At 43.2% G+C, this 21,363-nt stretch overlaps 1 protein-coding gene and 1 long non-coding RNA gene across 2 annotated transcripts in view; one reads left to right on the forward strand and one right to left on the reverse strand.

The window, feature by feature from the left end:
• Positions 1 to 21,363, forward strand: part of RAB3B (RAB3B, member RAS oncogene family) — a 71,173-nt gene that overhangs the window by 21,315 nt on the left and 28,495 nt on the right. The window lies entirely within an intron of this gene.
• Positions 5,625 to 7,974, reverse strand: LOC120856151. Its single transcript, XR_005719392.1, has 3 exons — positions 7,863 to 7,974; positions 7,306 to 7,368; positions 5,625 to 6,227 (listed from the first exon to the last, which is right to left on the reverse strand). It is a non-coding gene; the product is annotated as an uncharacterized LOC120856151 (long non-coding RNA).

Genomic DNA, 21,363 nt, shown 5'->3' on the forward strand with positions numbered 1-21,363 from the left:
AGGATAATGTCTTCCAGATTCATCCATGTTACAAATGGCAAAAATCTCCTTTTTTAAGGCTGAATAATATTCCATTGTGTGTTTATACCACTTTCTCTTCATCTGTCTAAATCAGTGGACGTTTGGGTTGTTTCCATATCTTGATTAATATGAATAATGCTGCAGTAAACATGGGATTCAGATATTAGTTGCTCAGTCGTGTCTGACTCTTTTTGACCCCATGGACTGTAGCCTGGCCCAGCTCTGTCTATGCAATTCTCCAGGCAAGAATACTGGAGTGGGTAGCCATTCCCTTCTCCAGGGGGTCTTCCCAACCTAGGGATCAAACTGGGGTCTCCCGCATTGCAGGCAGGTTGTTTATTGTCTGAGCCACCAGAGAAGCTGAGAAGATTCTTGAGAGTCCCTTGGACAACAAGGAGATCAAACCAGTCAGTTGTAGAGGAAATCAACACTGAATACTCGTTGGAAGGACTGATGCTGAAGCTGAAGCTCCAATACTTTGATCACCTGATGTGAACAGCTGACTCATTGGAAATGACCTTAATGCTGGGAAAGAATGAGGGCAGAGGAGAAGAGGGATACAGAGGATGAGATGGTTGAATGGTATCACTGATTCAATGGACATGAACTCAGGCAAACTCCAGGAGATAGTGAGGGACAGGGAGTCCTGGCGTGCTACAGTCCTTGGGGTCGGAGAGAGTCAGACATGACTTAGCAACTGAACAACAACAAAAAACATGAAATTGCAGATATCTCTCTGAGGTTCTTATTTCAATTCTTTTGAATACATACATACCCAGAAGTAGAATTTCTGGATCATATGGTAGCTCTGTCAAAGGACTTGAATAGACATTTCTCCAAAGACACATATGAAAGGTCCAACAAGTATATGACAAAATGCTCAGCAGCACTAGGAAATGCAAATCAATACCAGGAAATATATTCTCATACATGTTAGGGTGGCTGTTATAAAGCTAAAAAGATATTAAGCGTTGCCAAAGACTTGGAGCCCTTGTACACTGTTGTTGGGAATGTAAAATGGAGCAGCTGCCATGGAAAACAATATGGAGTTTCCTCAGAAAAATCTCTGAAGGCTTTGGGTTTTACTCTGGATGAGATGGGAGAATTTTGGGCAGTGGAATTATATGATCTGACTTATATTTTTTTAAAATAAACTGTAGTTTTTGATAATTTTAGATTTATAGAAAATTTCCAGTGATTGATAGAACAGAGAGTTCCCATATATCCTTCACCCAGTTTCCCTATATAACCATGGTACATTTGCCAAAACTAAGTTAAAATTGATACAGTATTAGTAGCTAAATAGACATCAATTGAATTTCACTAGTTTTTCAACTAATGTTCTTTTACTGCTTCAGGATCCAATCCATGCTGCACTTAATAACTTTTAAAAATTGAGATATAATTCTTATATCATAAAATTCACCTTTTAAAGGTTTACAGTTCAGTGAATTTTAGTATTCACAAAATTGTGCAACCATCACTACTAATTCCAGAATATTTTAGTGTCTTGCACTTTAATATTTAACAGGATTGCTCTGAGACAGGGTATGTCTGTTTCAAGAATAAATTATAAACCAACAACAGGCAGAAGTGGGAAGATTGGTTAGGAGTTGTAATAATCAGGCTGGGAATGATTGTGGTTTGAAGTAGAAGGGTAGGAGTAGTGGTAGTGAAAGTGGTCAGTGATGGTAGTCAAAGTGTGTATGGTTTGAAAATATTGTTGACAGGGTCTCTTGTTAAATTGGATGTGGGAGAGAAGGAAGGAGAGGAGTCAGGGATGATCCCACGTGTTTGGACTGAGCAGCTAGAAGGTTAATGATGCCTCTGACTCAGAGCTGGAAGACTTCGGGGGCATCAGGATTTGGGGAGACAACTGGGTACTGAGTTTTGGTTATGTTAAATTTGAGATGCCTGTTAGATAACCAAGTGAAGTCGCTCAGTCGTGTCCGACTCTTTGTGACCCCATGGGCTGTAGCCTACCAGGCTCCTCTGTCCATGGGATTTTCCAGGCAATAGTACTGGAGTGAATTGCCATTTCCTTCTCCAGGGGAATCTTCCCGACCCAGGGATTGAACCCAGGTCTCCCTCATCGTAGACAGACGCTTTACCATCTGAGCCACCAGGGAAGTCCGATAACCAAGTAGAGATATAGAATAGGCTATTGGATAAATGAATCTGAAGGTCAGGGCAGAGGCCCTGCCTGGAGATATAAATTAGTAAGTCATTAGCATAGAGAAGGTATTTAAAACCATGAAGCCAAACAAGATAAAAAGGGAGGGTGTGAAGATAGAAAGGAACATTCTAAGGAGTAAAGACCAGAGATATTCCAACATGAGGATGTTGGGAAGATAATCACAAAGGATACTGAAAAAGAACAACTGAAAGGGGAAAATGCAGGGTCTTTGCAGCCAAACAGAATTTTCTAGAGGGAGAAGAGATAAGCTGTGTCCAGTGCTGCTGCTCAGCCTGTATGAGGACTGAGGATTGACCACTGGATCTAGCAGCAGGAATTTTATTGGTAACCTTGACTCTAGCTGTTTTGGTGGAGTAGTGGCAATGAAAGCCTGCTAAGAGTGAGAGAGGAGAAACTAGAGAGACCAGGCGTACATAGCACTTTTAAGGATTTTTGGTAGTTGAAGGTGAAGGGGGATGTTAGTCAGAAAATGTTTCTGATTTTTGTTTTTTAAGATGAGAGAAGTTGCATCATGTTTGTGTGCTGGTGGGACAATTCAATAGAGATCAACAAATCAAGCAACCAACAAAGAAAGAAAACAAAACTGATATTGTGGGAGACAGAGGAGAGCTTCTAGGACAGTGTCCTTGAGTTGATGAGAGTGTGAGAGTGGGATGACACAGTGTGAGTCCTTGCTAGGAGCACAGACTGGGCATCCATATTAACATGGCAGAGCTGGAAGGAATGGGCACAGGTGCAGCTAGGGGTTGGGTTCCCAGGTGGTGCTAGTGGAGAGTACCCACCTGCCGATACAGGAGACATAAAGTGACTCGGGTTCTATCAGGATCCTCCCTAAGTCAGGAAGATCCCCTGGAGGAGGGCATGACAATTCACTCCAGTATTCTTGCCTGGAGAATCTCATGGACAGAGAAGCCTGGCAGGCTAAAGACATAGCATCGCAGAGTCAGACACGACTGAAGTGACTTAACACACACACACACACACAGCTAGGGGCTACATGTGCTGGTGGGAATTCTCTTGGATACACTTTTTTGGTGGAGTAGGAAGCAAGGTCATCAGCTGAGAGTGAGGTTGGGAGAGGGGACGCAGAGATTCAAGAACAGAGGAGAAAGTTGTCTCAGAATGTGGGAGAGAGGATAGACTAGGGAAATGTAATTTGATTGCTGATTAGCATTAAGGCTCCACTTGAAATTAGTGATCATAAATTTAAATTCATGAATTCAGAGCATAGTTGTGTGTTTGCTCCAACCATGTTTTGCTCTGTGGATGCAGTCACAGAAGAGGGAGAGAGTTGGCTCTAATGAAAGTATTGTTTTGCTGAATGGGTATGACAAAGGAATCGAGGACCAACAGAGTCTGAGGTGTGTGCGGGAAACCAGTGTCATAATTGGCTCTAGAATTCAAGCTGGGCAGAGAAGGAGGTGATGATGTAAAGGCAGTGAAAAGATGGTAGAGATTGAAGACTTGCAGCTGGGAATCTAGAAGGAATGAACTAGAAAGATCATAGCTATCTGAGAATAGGAGGTTGAAATTCCTATTGGTACCAACAAGGTGCAGGGCATAATTGTGAGTGGCTGAGGCAGGGATGGAGATCAGCATGATGGGAGAAGAGGAACTTGAGGGAAGATGTGGGAAGGCTCGCCTCTGTGGTTATGAAATCACCAAGAATTATGGAGAGAGTAACATGAAGCAAGAGCTGCTCACTGGTCAGCAGAGGGATGAGTGGGTGGCATAATCTCATAACGTAAGACCCAAAGCTGGAGGGCATATTGTTTTTTGAAGGAGGGAAAGAGCATGCTCTGCAGGCTGGAGTGGAAAGCAATAACATGTGTCCTACTTTCTGGCCCAGAGATTCAGAGGTGGTGAGAGAGGAGCAGCCATCAATTTGGGAGAAGCCATGCCCTCAAGGAGAATCAGCTTTCTTTTTTTTTTTTTTTTGTTTTTTTTTGAGAATCAGCTTTCAATCACAGCAGGAAGGTGAGGAAAACACCCAGACCAGAGGTGGAGGAAAATGAGATTTTTCTGATGACCAACTGTGGGTTTCAGAAGGCCCAGGGAAAGCCGTCAAGGGGGAGAGGAGAAAATAGGGCTAGAAAAGATGATATACACAGCCATATGGGAATCAAAGCCCAGTAATTAGGAATGGCTGGGCAGACTGGGGCTTCTTGCCATGACTGACATGAATAGAGGAATAAAGGCTACAGACAGTGGTTGTGTGGGGGCCACAGGGGAGGGATATTGCTTCCTCTTGATCCCTGGTTTTAGAGGCCCGGAGCCTGGAGGATCTTGCTTTCTTACTCAGAAGGCCTCCCTCTCCATTTCACACATCAACAGTTATTGTGGCAATAAACAGCAAGCACCATTTATGTAAAATATCCTCACCTGTAAAATGGGGCTAATAATACCTCCGGCAGGGTTGATGTGAGCTGACAATGGCGCTGGCTAATGGCCAGCACTGTGCTCAGTGCTTTTAGCAACTCATGTTATTCTCACAGCAATCCTGTGAGCTAGGTGGGTATTGTTATTACCCTTGTTTTATAAATAAGCAAACTGAGGTCCAGATTTCCCCGGTGGCTCAGCAGTAAAGAATCCACCTGCCAATGCAAGAGGCACAGATTCGATCCCTGGGTTGGGAAGATGCCCTGGAGAAGGAGATGGCAACTCATTCCAGTATTCTTGCTTGGGAAATCCCATGGATAGAAGAGTCTGACAGGCTACAGTCCATGGGGTCTTTAAGAGTCGGACATGGCTTAGTAACTAAACAAGAACAACAAAACTGAGGTCCAGAGAAGTTAAGTAGCTTACTTAAGTTCACTAAAATAGTAAGTGGTAGAGGCCAGATATTTTTTTTAAGATTTTTATTTTGATGTGGAGTATTTTTAAAGTCTTTACTGACTTTGCTACCATATTGTTTCTGTTTTATGTTTTGGTTTTTTGGCCCCAAGGCATGTGGGATCTTAGCTCCCAGATCAGGGATTGAACCCACACCTCCTGCATTGGAAAGCGAAGTCCCAACCACTGGACCTAGGAAGTCTCTAGACTCCAGATTTTAATCCAGGTTTTTCTGACTTTAGGGGCTTCCCGGGTGGTGGTAATGGTGAAGAACCTGCCTGCCAGTGTAGGACACGTAAGAGACCAGGGTTCATTCCCTGGATCGGGAAGGTCCCCTGGAGGCAGGCATGGCAATCCACTCCAGTATTCTTGGCTGGAGATCCCACAGACAGAGGAGCCTGGCAGGCTACAGTGCATAGGGTTGCACAGAGTCGGACATGACTGAAGCAACTTAGCACGCATGTGCATTGGACTTCAAAACCCATGTATGATGCTCTGTACCCCACCCTCCTTGTTATATCATTACATATGTAATGACTTGGGTGCTCAGAAAGCACTCAATAGATGGTGAGAATATTGTTGAGTTATAATTTATTGAGCAACAATTATAGATTGTACAGGTACTTTACATGCCTTTAAAAGAAAATCACCACAGTGATGGAGCACAGAACAGATGACAAAACTACCAGACTCAGAAGTTAAGAGACTTGAACAAATATCATCAAAGTTAGTAAATGGCACAATAGGGGCTCAGAACTTGTGCTCTTTTTACAGCCGACTGCCTTCACCACTCTTCCAGTTGCCCCAAGGACCTCACAGGTGGTTGAGAGTCAGTGTCACAGCTGAAAATTGGAGCTGCGTCTCCAAGGAAACATGCTCAGAAAGGGATGGGTTATCTGTTTCAAACTATCCCCTGTTAGCTTTCAAGCTTCTTTCCCTTTCTACCAGCCCTGTCTCTCTCTACCCTCTACAGCTTCACAGGTGATTCTGATGGGCCTCACTGATCAACAGGTCTGTAATTCAGTGGTTCAGTGCTTAATGCAGTGCTCGGTGAGGAGCGCATTCTGCCAGTATGAGAGGATGGGTGGGGGCTTCGTTAGTTGTGGTAGAGGTAGAGTGAAAACATGGCCCCAGCAGTGTGACAAATAACGATGTCTCTGAACCTCTGTTTCCTCAGCTGTAAAATGGGAATAACATTAACAGCTACTTTAGTAGCACAGTAAACGAGAGAATAAAAGGAAAGGACTTAGCATGGTGCCTGTGGTCAGTAAATTTGCCCACAGTCACACAGAGAATGGTGGAACAGGATGAGTTCCTGAGTGCTCTATTGTGCTGTACTGCGGGACTAGCCTTGGTTGTTGCCATTTTTAAGATTGGAGCCATGGTGTGTACAGGGTGGGGTTCATCAGCAGGGAAATCAGATGTGAGCTGTGGACCTTTTACTCCCATTTTCAATGGGGGCTGGAGAGAGCAGCAGTGCTCTGCCCCTGAAGATGCCTGGATGCCTTTAAAGGCAGGACATTCTCCTTGCTTGCTTGGGTCTTGGCTGATGAGTTGCTAAGGGCAGGGGGAGGTGTCAGGGAGGCCATTCAACTGAGGATTTATCATTCCTTCTTTCTGCAGACTCCCCCTCCCCCCACATCATGGCCCAACACCACTGCCCCACACCTTGGGTTGCCAGGTGACAGCTGGAAACTCTTATCCTCTCACTACGCTTGTGCTTCTCACCTTCCTCAGTGAAGTCTGTCGACTCTGTGTTAATGACGCAGAGACTTTGAGCTCAGGCCCAGGAGGTGGTGGGGAGGGAGATGATGGAGGGGTCAAGTCCAAGGGGGTGTCTTTGCTCCCTTTCTTGAGCACCCCAATCACTGCTCCCAGCTTAAAACTGAGGGTCCCCCTTTATTCTCAGTTCTGGTCCTACTTATCCAGTTGTTCATAAAAACTATCAGTTCTATCTTCCAAATTTCTCTTGTATGCATCCCCTCCTCAGTTCTGTCCCCTAAATATTAACCAGGGCAATCTGAGCCTGGCTGTCCTTCTGTCCCTTTCCTACCTCAGATTCTTGTTCTCTTCTTCTTAGACTTTATCTGAATGGATCTCCCTGCCCCCAGCCTTGCTTCCTTCACATGCTCTCTGATCACTGTCACTGCATGGCTTTAAACCCAGGAAGGGCTGCCCATCCATACCCAGGAAACTGCTTTGCCTGGCATTCCAGGCCCTTCCTTACCTTCCCAGTTCCATCTTCAGTCACTCACCCTTCAGTCAGTCCACACTCCACCCTTGTGTTCTCCAAACTGCCGATCCAAACATAGGATGTGCTTTAAAAAAAACCCAAAGTTTATTTTTTGGGATAGTTTTAGATTTGCGGAAAATTTGCAAACAGTATTGCAGAGAGTTCCCATTTACCCCATCCTCAGTTTCTCCTTTTATTACCTTATTACACTACTATGGTACATTTGTGCTAATTAACCAATATTGATATCTTATTATGAACTGACATCCACAATTTATTCATATTTCCTTAGTATTTTTATCTAATATCCCCTTTCTGTTCCAGGATCCTATCCAGGATGCCATATTACACTTAATTGTCATGTCTCCTTAGGCTCCTCTTGGCTGTGAGAGTTAGGATTCAGTTTTTTGCTACTTCCTTCCCCTTCTCCAGAGATGACCTCTCCTCCCCATTTCCCACCAGCAAACTTCCATTTGACTTAAAGACTCAGTTCAAGTCTAAGCTCCTCTGGGACTCTTTTCCTGACCCACCTCTCCCTGAGCCTGGGTTTAGGGCCCCTCCTTTAGTTCTCATACTTACCAGCTATATTGCATGTATCTGGAACTTGTTTGTCTTCCTCTCAGATTGCAAGCTCTCTAAGGGCAAGGGCCAAGTCTGATACAGATCCACAGTTCCATCATACAGCACAGGGCTGGGCAAGGAGTAGGCATTCAGTAGAAGTTGTTAAAATGAAATTGAGTTCTCAGGTTGTACTTTATACCTCTCAAAGTCAAGGCCAGCATTCTCTATGCACCTCACCATGCCCGACCCTTCCCTTGGCCCCAGATTAAGTTTTACCTCCCCGCAGGGAACCTCCTCTGGACAGTTCTGCCCACCAGTGGCTGGGAGGCCTGGGCTTTCTCTCGGGTTAGCCTCTCTGGAATGGACATGCTGCTTTCTTACTTGCTGTCCTTTCGTTGCCCTCTGGACACTAGTCTGGTCAGATCATCTGGTATATCTGATCTCATTTGATCCTGAGAGGTCTTGTCATCCTCATTATATACATGAGGACACTGAGGCCCAGAGAAGTAAAGCATTTGTGCTTTATCAGAGGTCACATAGCTGGATTACGTGAGACTCGAACCCCAGCTTTGGTGACTCACCTCCAAGCCTGGGCTCTTCCCACTGGACCACATGATTTCTGCATATAAATATTGAGACCTAACCACAGCAACAGTTAAGTGCTGCTGTGAGCCATTCCAGGACACCCCAGCCTCTTCTGCAGGGATGGTACTAACAGGGCTTCAGGTTGAACCCACAGTGCCATAAACTGGCTGAAGCTTTCAGTTTTTTCTGCTGGGACTTGGGGAGGAAGAGATAAGGGAAATAAGAGAGAAGAGAAAGAGTGATTGGAGAAAATCAGAGGTGATTCGAAGGTTGGATTTTGTGTCCAGGCTCCCATGAGATGCCATTTTGTGGGGAGAGAAAACGTTCTCTCTGGCTACTGTCCTCCCCTACTGCTGTGTTGCTGTGTTAACTGATTGAGCCCAAGGCTGGCCTGGAAATTTACCACCAGCAGAGGCATAATTAGACCTCTAATTTCCTTCCAGGGAAGTTTGCTCAGGCAGTTAGTATCCCTGCTTTCTTGGATTCCTCCCTCTTCACACTTTCCTACAGCTTCAGGTCTCCGGGAATCCAAGGCCTGTCCTGCATATGACACCAGGGGAAGAACCACAGATTAAAAGCGCAAACTGTCAACTAAATGATTGTGACTAATGTTTATTCAGAACTTTACAGCTGCCCAAGCACTATCACAACATTCATCTCATTTTATCCTCCCAACACCACCAAGAAAGGAATATCCTTCAAGAAAGGATATTCGCTTTGCAGCTAACTAGTTGGCTCTGAGTTAGATCTGGTTCAAGGTCAGGTGCCAGGAAGTGGCAGAGCTGGAATTTGAACTCAGATGTGCTTAACCCCCAAATCTAGACTCTTAACCACTGCCCCTCACAGAACCCACTCATTAATACTTACTGTGTTTAATTAAATGAAGTATAAATGCTGAAGGACACTAAAATTAATGGGATGATGAAAATGAGGATTTTAAGTGGCTCCTTGGAGGAGGTGGTTCACCCATACTCCTGAGATGGAAACTAAAATGGTGCCAAGGTATATAATTAAATATATATACTTATTCCCAAAGGGATTTTAAAAAACTGTCTTGATTTATTTATTTGGCCTTGTTGGGTCTTAGTTGCAACATGTGGGATCTTCAGTCTTCATTGAAGCATGCAGCATTTGGGATCTTTAGTTGTGGCAGGCGAACTTTTAGTTGCAGCAAATGGGATCTAGTTCCCTGACGAGGGGCCAAACCCAGTCCCCCTACACTGGGAGCATGAAGTCTTAGCCTCTGGACCACCAGGGAAGCCCCTCCTAAAGGGATTTAAATGGCAGAGAGAGATTAGACAGAATGAAGAACTTTGTCTTTCATCTTTTCTATGCTGCTCCAAATTACTTTCCAGCAATTCAGTTAATCCTGTAGAATAAAAAGCAAAGCAAAAAAAAAAAAAAAGAAGAAGAAGAAGAACTAGAAGAGTTTGTAGTCTGGTGGAGGAGACAGTCACCTTAGCAATTCATACGTGATTTCATTAGAGAGAGGGTAGAAAAGGGCTTAGGAAGGCTGTGAGGTCAGATTGTCTGATTCAGATTTTTATCTAGCTATATGACCTAAGGCAAGTATTTAACCTCAGGAACTTCATCTGTAAAATGGTTGTGATAATAGAACTTCTCTCAAAAAGTTGTAAGAATTAGCATAGTACCTGGCATGCTCTTATTCTCAACAAATGGCAATCAGTCATCACTTCTGCTTTTGGGTACTGGAGAAAATGAATTGGGAAGGAAGCATTTGAACTGAATTCTGATTGGTAAGTGGTGACAAGTTCAGCAGGGCAGGGGATCAGGCTATTCCAGTCAGAGGGACCAGTATGAGAAAAGCAAGGAGACTTTGAAGAACACAATGTTTGGGACCTGGGGAACGGCCTAGGATGGTTAGAACCTGAGGAGAATGTAAGAGATGGCATAAATTTAAGGCAGTGAAACTGTTAGATTAAAACAATCAGGAATAAATGTAACATTTTAGTATTCTGGAAGTCACGCTAGCACAGGGGTTAAACTCCTACCTCCAACATTTGTTAGTTTGGGCAAGTACTAACACATGTTGTGCCTCAGTTTCTTTCCTACCTGCCTCAAAGAGCTGATTGTGAGGGTTGATGAATAATGCAAGAAAAAAAATGTTTGTCACACTGCCTAACACTTAGTAGGTAGTCAATTCATGCTAGCAATTATTATTACTCTTGCTATTGTTATTACTACTACTATTGCTCTTTACAGAGCTAAAAGGGGCCCTAAAAATCATCTAAAGACGGAAAACCCAAGGCCCAGAGTGTGAGGGGTGAGGTGGGGGAGCTGGTATTCATAAACGCACAAAGCAAGTTAGTGGTAGAATTGAATGTTACCCAGGCCTCCTGACTCCCAGCCTGCACCATGTGGCTCCCTTATTGTCAGGCTGCCTCTGACAGGTCCCTCCTCCCTCTTTACATGATGGTCTCCCCTCCCTCGTAAATAAATTTCAAGGCATTTGCTTTGTAGAGCTGAGTGTTTATTCTATTTTTAGAACACTGTGGCATCTGTATGCAAATGATCCTCAGGGGACTTGTCTGCTATGGTGACTCAGGCCAACTCCCAAGAGAAAGCAGCTATGAGACCAAAGGGAAAGCCCAGCCCAGGGCAGGATGGAGATCCTGGACTGTCTTTCTAAGTTAAGTCCCAGAAGTTCTAGGGAGTTCACTCTAGCCTATTAGCTGCCCTGTATATATTAACTCCCTATGTCTCTGTTTAGAAATGAATTCATAAGTGGGTCCCTGGACCAGGCTTTAGCCCAAGGTTTTGTCTTTGGCTAAAAAGGTTTTAGAATGTCATGTCAGAAGGTACCATGGAAGCCAGGCTTGTGGACATTTACATTTATTTAGCTTTTGTTGGCTCAGGTTCTGGGAAAATATTTCTTACTATCAGGAAAATGGAAGTAATTGGGGATTTGGAGAGAGAAAGGCTTTATCAAGACAACCTGATGGTTTTGCCCTGCTGAGCTGGAGAGAAATGGGACTCATGAGATGACACTGGAGAGAAATGGGACTCATGAGATGACAAGGAGGAGACAGCAAGGCCTCAAATTCATCTCCCAGTGTCCCGGTGTCCCCTGGCCCTTGGCATAAGCAGCAGTTTCCCCATCCTCAAAAGCCTCACCATTTAGCACACACTTACTGAATGTCCCCTACACAACAGGTTGGTTGCATACCTGTTAAATCACTTCAGTTGTGTCTGACTCTTTGCAACCCTATGGACTGTAGCCCACGAGACTCCTCTGTCCATGGGATTCTCCAGGCAAGAATACTGGAGTGGGTTGCCATGCCCTCCTGTAGGGAATCTTCCCAACCCAGGGATAGAACCTTACATCTTAGATGTAAGATGTGTCTCTTCCATCTCCTACATTGGCAAGTGGGTTCTTTACCACTAGTGCCACCTAGAAGCCCCCTGTTGTTGGGTGGGTACCACTAAATCCCTCAGTGGTTCCCTGTTCTCTTCTGGACAGTGTCCAAGTGCCTGGCATTCAAGACCTCCATGATCTAGTTCCAGCCTCACTTCCTATTTTAAGTACTGTGTTTTGAAAATTGAAAATGCTATCAATTGTAAGGTATATCCTTATTTCAGAGATATTAAAATGTGAAACAAAAAAGAGCATCTTAGAATCCGTATAATATTGTACTTTACACTTCAGTGAAAATGGAACTGCTTATACTTTCCCCCAGATGCTATGCTGTTTTAGGCCTTACTATTTTTTTTTTCTTTTTAGCTGTTTATAATGGAAAATTTCAAACATACACTCAAGTAGGATCCATCTACAACAATGATCAACTTATGATTTGTCTTCCATATTTTTTCCCATGTTTCCTTCTCCCTGGACTATTCATAATGATAGCAACTGCCAGTGTTCATTATGAGTTTAGTTTTTCTTAATTATAAAAGTAATATATGCTCATTAGAAACACTTTGAGATTATATACAAACATAAAGAAGAAAATTTTACTGACACTGTGGTTGGTTTCTTTTCTATGAATTTTCAACATAATTGAGGTCATGATGTATATTCAATTTTATATCTTGTCTTTTTTAATGTAAAGCTATGACATGAATACAGCTAAAGTTGTTAGAAAATCTTTTAAAATATATTTTTAATGACTTCATAGTATTTTACAAGGAAAATGTACCATGTCTATTCATTAATTCATTCATTAACAGTATTGTTGCATTTACCATATTTTGGTCACTCTGAACAGAGGCAAAACAATGAGGTACAAGTTCTGGCCTCTCAAAGTTTAGTTGTTCTCTATTGTTTGAACATTTAACTACTTTCCAACTTGGGGCTGTTATGGATCACACTGCAGTGATCAGTGATCATCTTTGTATATAAAACTCTTCCTCAGTTTCAGATTATATCCTTTGATAGACTTCCATTAGTGAGATTCCTATTGTACTCTACCTTTGCCAGCATCGAATATTACCTTTGTTTAAGTTTACCTAATTTAATAGGTTAAAATGGTATCTCATTATTTCAAATAGCATTTCTCTGATTACTTATTGAACAATCATCTATACATTTATTAACCATTTGTTTTCTTCAAATTGTCTGACAAGGGTCCTATTTTTATCACCAGCCATTTCTTAATATAAAACCTAACAATCATTTCCTTTTGCTTGCTGTTACCTGGGGATATATTAAGTATAATCTTGTTTCAAGCTTCTCTTTTTTCTCCTGGCCCTCTCCCACATCACTTCTTCTCCCATTTCTTCCTGTCTTGAAGGGGAGTTGGGTGAGTCACCAAAAGGGTACAGCAGGTGGCAAATTAAGCAGATTCCCTAGGGAGATTCCTCAGCCTGCTCTGAATAGTGCTGATGTCAATTGGGAGGCAAAAAGACTGAAGAGGAAATGGATTGGCAACCCTAATGCTAAATTTGTCCATGCAAAAGCACTGGGGTGTCAGGGATGATTGTTCGTTCAGCAGGCATCTTTAAAATACCTGCTACGTGCCCAGATCTGTCCTGGGTACTGATGAGGGCTTAGTAACTGGAGAAGACACAAATGAAGTGGGTCTTACTTAATAGTCAACTATGTACATGTCTAAGGCATTCAGACTAAATGGAGATGTCCAGCAGACAGTTGGAAATTTGTATCTGAAACTCGGAAGTAAGGGGCCCAGGGGATAAAGAGCCAATTTAGGAGACAGGAGCAGGAGGAGGTGCAGGGGAAGCGCTGGTGAAGTAAGGTTTCATAGAAACTGAGGTAAGGAGGGGTTTTGAGAAGAGGAGCGAGTATGGGGCATGTCATCTTTGTTATCTGAGGCAACAGAGAGATAATATTCCCCAGCTTTCTCTCCTTTATTCATTCCTTTGTCCACTCAGTATTTTTGGAATACCTGCCAGGTGCCATGCCTTGCTCTAGGTTGTTGCTGAGGCTATAGAAATGAAAGGCACGGCCTTGAGTCCACAGCCTTGTTGCTCAGGCTATAGAAATGAAAGGCACGGCCCTGAGTCCACAGCCTACATGAGGAGATGTAGATGGGAGTTGAAACAAATCCCTGATATAGATTCTATGATCCATTCATTCAAGAATAGTTATTGAAGGGACTTCCCTGATGGTTCAGTGGTTACGAATCCACCTGCCAGTGCAGAAGACACCATTCAGTTGCTGGTCCAGGAAGATCCCACATGCAGTGGAGCAACTAAGCCCATGAGCCACAACGACTGAGGCCGCCTCGCACTAGAGTCCCTGTTCCACAACAGGAGAAACCTCCACAACGAGAAGCCCGTGTACGGCAGCTAGAGAGTAGTTCCCACTCACTGCAACTAGAGAAAGCCAGCCCAGCACAGCCAAAAATAAATAAACAAATATGGGAAACCTAAGACATGCCAGGTTCACTGAGGAGCAATGAAAGGAACCACTATATCTTTAGTTTATCTGTGTGAAGTAAAATATAGTGCCTAAATCTTAGTGGAAACCATTCGTATCTGTGAGAGGCTTTGAGGGTTTTGTGTGAGATCAGTGCCCAAAATAAGAATGCAGGATGTTCACCTCTCTGGGGCTGGACTTCTCACCTGTCAAATGAGGGAGGTGACCCTACAGGTATCATATGTATCATCCTATAACCTCTCAAAGGATTTTGCCACATGTGAGGTAGCTTCCCTGCTAGACTGAGAATTCTGAGGGCAGAAATCATGTGGGTCTTATTCACTGGCACAGTGTAGGCTCAGTAAATGTTTGTGGAATTGATTACTCTCACATATATACTCAATTCCACAAGGGCTTTCTAACTTTAAGGTTCTGTGTTCTCCTATCACTAAAATAAGGCTCAGGTATATTCTGTGAAGGTCCAAAAAAATGATGATGAATTTTGATATTGGATCCCTAAGAACTTCCCAGAATAGGTGCCCTTTGACCTGGACCTCAAAGGTTAGATAGGAATTATGGTGGGCAGGGAAGTGCTTTTGAATACCCAATCCTGGGTTCCAATGACCTCTTTTCTTGCCCGCTGTCCTCAAGTATCACTACCTGTGACTGAACTCCTTGGACTCCAGTCTTCTTATCTGTAAATCAATAGTGACAATAATTCATGGTGTGCTGGAAAGAATACTGGAGGTGGAGTTAGAATATTTGCATTTGAGTCCCAGCCTAGTCAAAAAAATAAGTAGCTGTAACATCTTAGGAAAGTCACTTTACCTCTCTGAGTTGCAATTTCGCTACATGCAAAATAAAGCAATCAAGACTGGATGAGCTCAAAGACTGGTTTCTTCTGACTCTCAAAAGTTTGTATCACAAGGTCATTGTTAGAATCCAATGAGATGATACAACAAAAATGCTTATAAACTGTAGGTGCTCCAAGTGTGGTCTATACTACTGAGGACAGACCGAGCCGACTTTAAGGGGACACTCTTTCCTTTCCTCAATCCTTTGATTCTCCTTGGCTCCACTGAATGTCCCTGAAAAGCTCTCTCCTTCTGCTTTCCTCCCATTCCTATAGGACATGATGCTTCGGGCTCCCAGGTGCTACAGAATACAAAGGGCTTGGAGTTTGGCAGCTGTGGGTCAGGGCGTAGGATGAGGGGAGAACCAGCTCAGAAGCTCTTATTACCTGCCTTCCTGGTGCTCATCATCCCCCCACCTCCACCCCCACAACCTCACCTGGAGGGAATGAGCTAAAGAGGGGCAGGAAGAAGTTTGACTGGCAAGCATGTATATAGTGGGGCAGGATCCAAGCAAGGACAGAGGCCCCAGAGATAACCTCTTCCTAGCTGTGTGACTTCTTAAGTCTGTCACTGCTCTGGGCCTTCCTCTTTTGTCTGATAACTTGGAAAGGAATCAGAAAGAAGAGGGGACCCCTTTCTCACAGGTGATTTTCCTACCAATCCTGAGTTTCTAAATGAGTTTTCTGTCCTTAGCACAGAATCAGCCTTTGAGTTTCATTCACCAGCATTCTTATTAAGTGCCTACTATGTGCTGGGTGCTATAATTGAGGACCTGGGATTTAATTTAGCTTTAAATAAATATTGGGTCTCAGAGGAGACAGATGAATAACCCAGTAACTTTAATAAATGTGATACATGCAATGATCTAATGCCAAACAAAAGAGGGCAGAGAAAGAAGTTACTTTGTCAGGGGAGAGGAGGTCAAGGACAGTTCAGAGGATGTGACCTTGAATAAAGTTGTGAATCATGAAGGAGAAAGGGGATTTCAGGCAAAGATAAGCGTATCAGATTAAAGTCCAGGGGTGTGAAGGAGCAGTGTTTGGAAAACCACAAGTAGTTAGGCAAAGCTGAAACTCACTGGTTCAGTGGAGGAATGGGAGGGAAGGAACTGGAAGGAAGCCTGAATCAATCCTGAAGGGTCTGCTTTCTACTGAGATGCTTGCAGCCTATAAGGTGGCCGGTGGGAAGTAAAGGGAAGGATTTAGACCAAAAGAGATGAGATTTAGAAAGACCCATCTGACATTCATTGTGCTCTATCAGAAATGTTGCGGTCACTCCCAAAGTTCACGCTTTCAGTCCTTTTCAAATATTTATTGGAAATCTCCCTGCCCCTCCTTGCCAGTGCTATGCCAGGCACTGAAGACCAAAGAATAAGCAAAACCAGACACCTTGTTCTTATGGTCCTTGCAGTTTGGCAGGGGAGACAGTCTTTAATCAAATAATTACACAAATAAATGCAAAATTACAGTGAGGATGAGTGCTACAAAGGAGAAGTACATGGTGCCAGGAGAGGATGTAATTGTAGCATTTGACATTGCCAGGATGGTCAGGGCAGCTTCTCTGCTGAGCTGAGCTGAGCTCCAGAGTAAGAGTGTTGCCTCAGGGAAAGGTGCTAGAAGGCTCTGTGGGAATGGCCTCTCCTGCTTTATAAGTCCCCATTCAATACATGTTTCTCTTTACTGTAAACAGTCACTATAGAGTTTAAGCAGGTATGTATAATATTCAACCTTATATCTTCAGGACCTAACCAACACTTACCACAGAATCAGTGCCCAGTGAAGATTCGGGAAAGAAAGAAAGAAGAATGAAAATCCTTTAGGCACTTTAGATATTTGGAGAGGGCAGTACCCTTCCTCAGAGCTTCCTTCTTGCTTCAGCTGCTCGTCCCATGACACTGTTTCAAGTTCCTGTCACTGTTCTTTCTGGTCATTCTGTTTGACTGTGGCTCCTGTGACAGGTGATTTGAAACATCAGGGATGGGGTCCAGTGCCAAGAACATTCGTCTCTTGGAGCCAGAAGACCTGGTTTTATTTAAGCCTCTTGACATCATTCACCTCTACAAGTCTCAGGTTTGTTTGTTTCTTTAATATGGAATGGAGATATTGGTTCTTCTCCCATAGGATTTCTCTGGGAACTAACTGAGATAATAAGAAAAAAATACTTTGTAAACTCTAAGAGCTAAACAAACATAGGACTTAAATATTTGGAGGGCTGCCACAGGAGTGAAAAATTAGATTTATTCTTTGGGTCTCCAGAGAACAGAATTAAATCAATGGACAGAAATTACCACATGCAGCTTTCAGCTCAACAGAAGGAAGAAATGCTGTAATACTCAGAACTGTCCATCAGTAGAGTGGCTGCCTTTTGAGGTGGTAGGCATCTAACACTAGGAACACTTAATGCAAGGAGCTATAGAAGGAATTCATTTTTTAAGTAACTGGGTGGATTGAGTAACTTCTAAGATTTACTTTTAATTTTAGAATTCAACAGTCTGATAGTTAAGACACGTGGAGGAGCTGGGAGAGGGCATATGTGGCCAAGAGAGTACATGAACAGCCATATGGAGCAGAAATGAGTATTGCATGTGTGGGTGACAATATGGAAATTCCAGAAATGATGGATCTGTGTTGGATCAATGATTCAGTGGAAGATAAAGAAGATAACTAATATTGGTTGAACACCTGTGTGCCAGACACGTGACTCCAATTAAGCTTTGTGGGTGATTTCCAGCCCTTTCCTATGGTGGAGGAGAGACGTTGGCCTTAGGGAATCTTACACATGGTTGGAGGTTCTCCTCTCTGGAAGTGGGCTGGGTCCTATCCTGAGGAGCGGAGAAGAATTCAGAACATACAGTCTGGTTGGGCTATAAGCTGTGTAAACAATACATAAACTTTTGTCAAAACACAGAATTTCAATCCTGACTCTACTTCCTTATAGTCTGTGACTCTAGCAAGTTACTTAAACTCTGTGACCCTCAGTTAATTCACATATAAAATGGGGACTCAAACTTGTCCTGCTTCAGGCTGATGTAATAGTTAAGAGGAATAACCTACAGCAAAGGACATTCTGGGAAGAGCACAGGCTTTGGAATCAGACCTAGGTTTGAATCTCAGTCTGCCATGAGCTGGTTACAAGATCTTACGCAAGTTATTTAAATTTTCCTTATCTGTAAGTACAGATAACAGTATTTCAAGGCTGTTTTGAAAAGTAAGTAAAATAGGAAAAGTGCTTAGCATAGTGCCTGGCACTTAGCAGGTTTTATTTGGTTAGTACAAATAATAAGATCCCATATATGAAGCAATTTTTTTGTGTGTGAAGCACTTATTGAAGTGCCTGGCACATAGCAGGTGTTCAGTTGATGTTATCTCCCTTCTCTCTGGCCCCTGTGTCTGTCAGTCACACTGACAGGGCTGCTGGAGGCCAGGGCAGTGGCTTGCGTATCATCATGTCCAGTCTCTGGCATAGTGCTCTGCCCATATGAAGATCTCAATGAATGTCTGCTTCGTAGAAGTGAATCAATTGCTCTTGATGACACGATCTCCTCCTTCAAGTAGACAGTGAGTCATGCCTCTTTTTTTTTTTCCTTCTTCCTGTCTCCTCTTTGGTTCTATTTCTGACTCTCATCAGTGGGAGGGGAATCAATGTTCATCAAAGTGATTTTTAAAAATAAAAGAGAGAGGGAGTTTCAGGAGCGATTCTCTGGGCTACTTTCCATTGAGCACAGGATAGTGAGAGCTGGACTGTTGTTTCCAACCTTGCTTTTCTTTAGGTGAAAAACAACAATATAGTAATAAGCACAGTAATAAGCACAGCTACTATAAGCTTTATTACACACCTACTATGTGCCTGGCACTCTCCCAAGCTCTATGAATACTTTATCTCTAATCCTCACACAACCACTTCAGGACTGGTATTATTATTTTGCAGACAAATACTATTTGATTTCACTTATAGGAGATACCTAGAATAGTCAAATTCATAGAGTCAGAAGGTACATTGGTAGATGCCAGGGGTGAGGGTTTGGGGAGGGGGAATGGGGAATTCATGTTTAATGGGGACAGAGTTTCAGTTTAGGAAGGGGATGGGTGATGGTGAGAGTTGGCCAATAATGTGAATGTACTTAGTGCCACTGAACTGTAGAGTTAAATATGGTTAAAATAGTTTTATATTATGTGACTTTTACCACAATAAAAAAGAATTAAAGAGAAGGACTGATATTATTGTCACCACTTTATTAATGAGGAAATTAAGCCTTAAAAAGTTAAATAATAATACAAGGGACAAAATACTCCTATACTTGAGTACCTAGTATGAGCTAGACATTTAAAAAAATCTTACTTAATTACAGACACCCTACTAAGTAGGTATTATTATTTTCATTCAAATTGTGAAGAAACTGAGCCTCAGAGAGATGAAAAAACCAAGCCATCCAAAATCACACAGCTAATGATAGGAAAAACTGTGAGTCAGACCAAAGCCTGCTCAACTCTTAATTCATCCATTCCCTTTCTGTCTGTCCATTTTCTGCTCTTTGAGGGAAGCTTCATATTGAGGGGCTTCCCAAGTGGCTCAGTGGTAAAGAACCAACCTGCTAATGCAGGAGATGTGGGTTTGATCCCTGGGTTGGGAAGATCCCCTGGAAAAGGAAATGACAAGCCACTCCAGTATTCTTGCCTGGAAAATCCCATGGACAGAGGAGCCTGCAGACCATGGGGCTACAGACCATGGGGTCGCAAAAGAGTTAGACACACTAAGCAACTAAACAATGACAACAACGACAAATCATATTTAGACCCTGAATGGATGCTGCCCTGAGCAGGTCTGAATGAGAGCAGGGTGGCCCATGGCATGAGACTTGTTCAGTCCTGCTGAGAAGACCCTGGGAACCTGGCCCTGCTCCTAGAGCTGACTGTGGAAGGACAAAAACAACGCCTAAGTGGCACCCATGCTGTATAAGGAACTGTTCCAAGCATTTTGGATATAATAACTTTCTTAATCTTTGTGGTAACTTTGTGAGATAGGTATTGTTATAGATGTTATAGGCCTATTGTTATAGCCCACTTTATAGATGAAGAAACTAAGGCCCCCAAAGGAAAATTGCCCCAGGAGAGAATTATCCAAAAGCGTGAATACTAGGACACAGGAATCATTGTGAATCATTTTGGAAGCTGTCTACCATTGTCACAAAGTTAGTAAGTGCTAGAATAGGGGTTCGGAGAAGGCATTGGCACCCCACTCCAGTATTTGTGCCTGGTAACTCCCATGGACGGAGGAGCCTGGTAGGCTGCAGTCCATGATGGGGTCGCTAAGAGTTGGACATGACTGAGTGACTTCACTTTCGCTTTTCACTTTCATGCATTGGAGAAGGAAATGGCAACCCACTACAGTGTTCTTGCCTGGAGAATCCCAGGGACAGAGGAGCCTAGTGGGCTGCCGTCTATGGGGTCTGCACAGAGTCAGACACGACTGAAGCAACTGAGCAGCAGCAGAATAGGGGTTTACACCCAGCAGTCTAACTCGAAAGACCACGCTCTTAACCTCAAAACTACATGGACTTTTTGTTTAGCAAGTGGTGATTGAATCCCTAATGTGTGCCTAGCCCTGTCCAAGGCACTGAGTGTAGAGGTAAAACTAATTCCTTGTCCAAGCTTATTTATTATTCTATACCAGGATTTCCAATTAACTGGGCATCAGTTGAGTAGCAGGATTCTTTGTCAAAGAGATAGAGCACAGGTCCAGACTCCAGGTAGAGATGGGAGACTGGAAACTGTCACAGAGAGGTGGTACAATGCAGGTGGAGTGAGGAGAAATGAGACCTGCTGGCAGTGCAGTTGCTCAAAAATCCTGCTTGGGCCTTTAGATCCCTAGTCTGGACAGGTGGCTTAGTTCTAAACCCTATAGAATAAGATTTGGGGCCTGAGCCTGTACACTGGTAGAAAGAGTCTCATCTGTCTCATTGACTCTGAGGAGTTCAGGAAGTAGAGATAAGAGCTGCTGTAGTGGTTCATAGGTACCCACACAAAGAGCTTTTGTGTAGATATAACAGGAGTATCTCTCTAATATTAGTGCCTAAGATTCCTGTGTTAGATGTTTACTCACTCACCCTCACTCACGCACTCACTCATCCATCTCTTCATTCATTTTTTAATTCATTCATCTACTCACCCATTCTACATCACTCATTCATTACACCCATCTACTCATTCATTCTACACTACTCATCCATGAGCTGGATACAATTCTA

The sequence above is a fragment of the Oryx dammah genome, unplaced genomic scaffold, assembly GCF_014754425.2.
Source record: "Oryx dammah isolate SB20612 unplaced genomic scaffold, SCBI_Odam_1.1 HiC_scaffold_28, whole genome shotgun sequence".
In the NCBI taxonomy this organism is placed as follows: Eukaryota; Metazoa; Chordata; class Mammalia; order Artiodactyla; family Bovidae; genus Oryx; species Oryx dammah.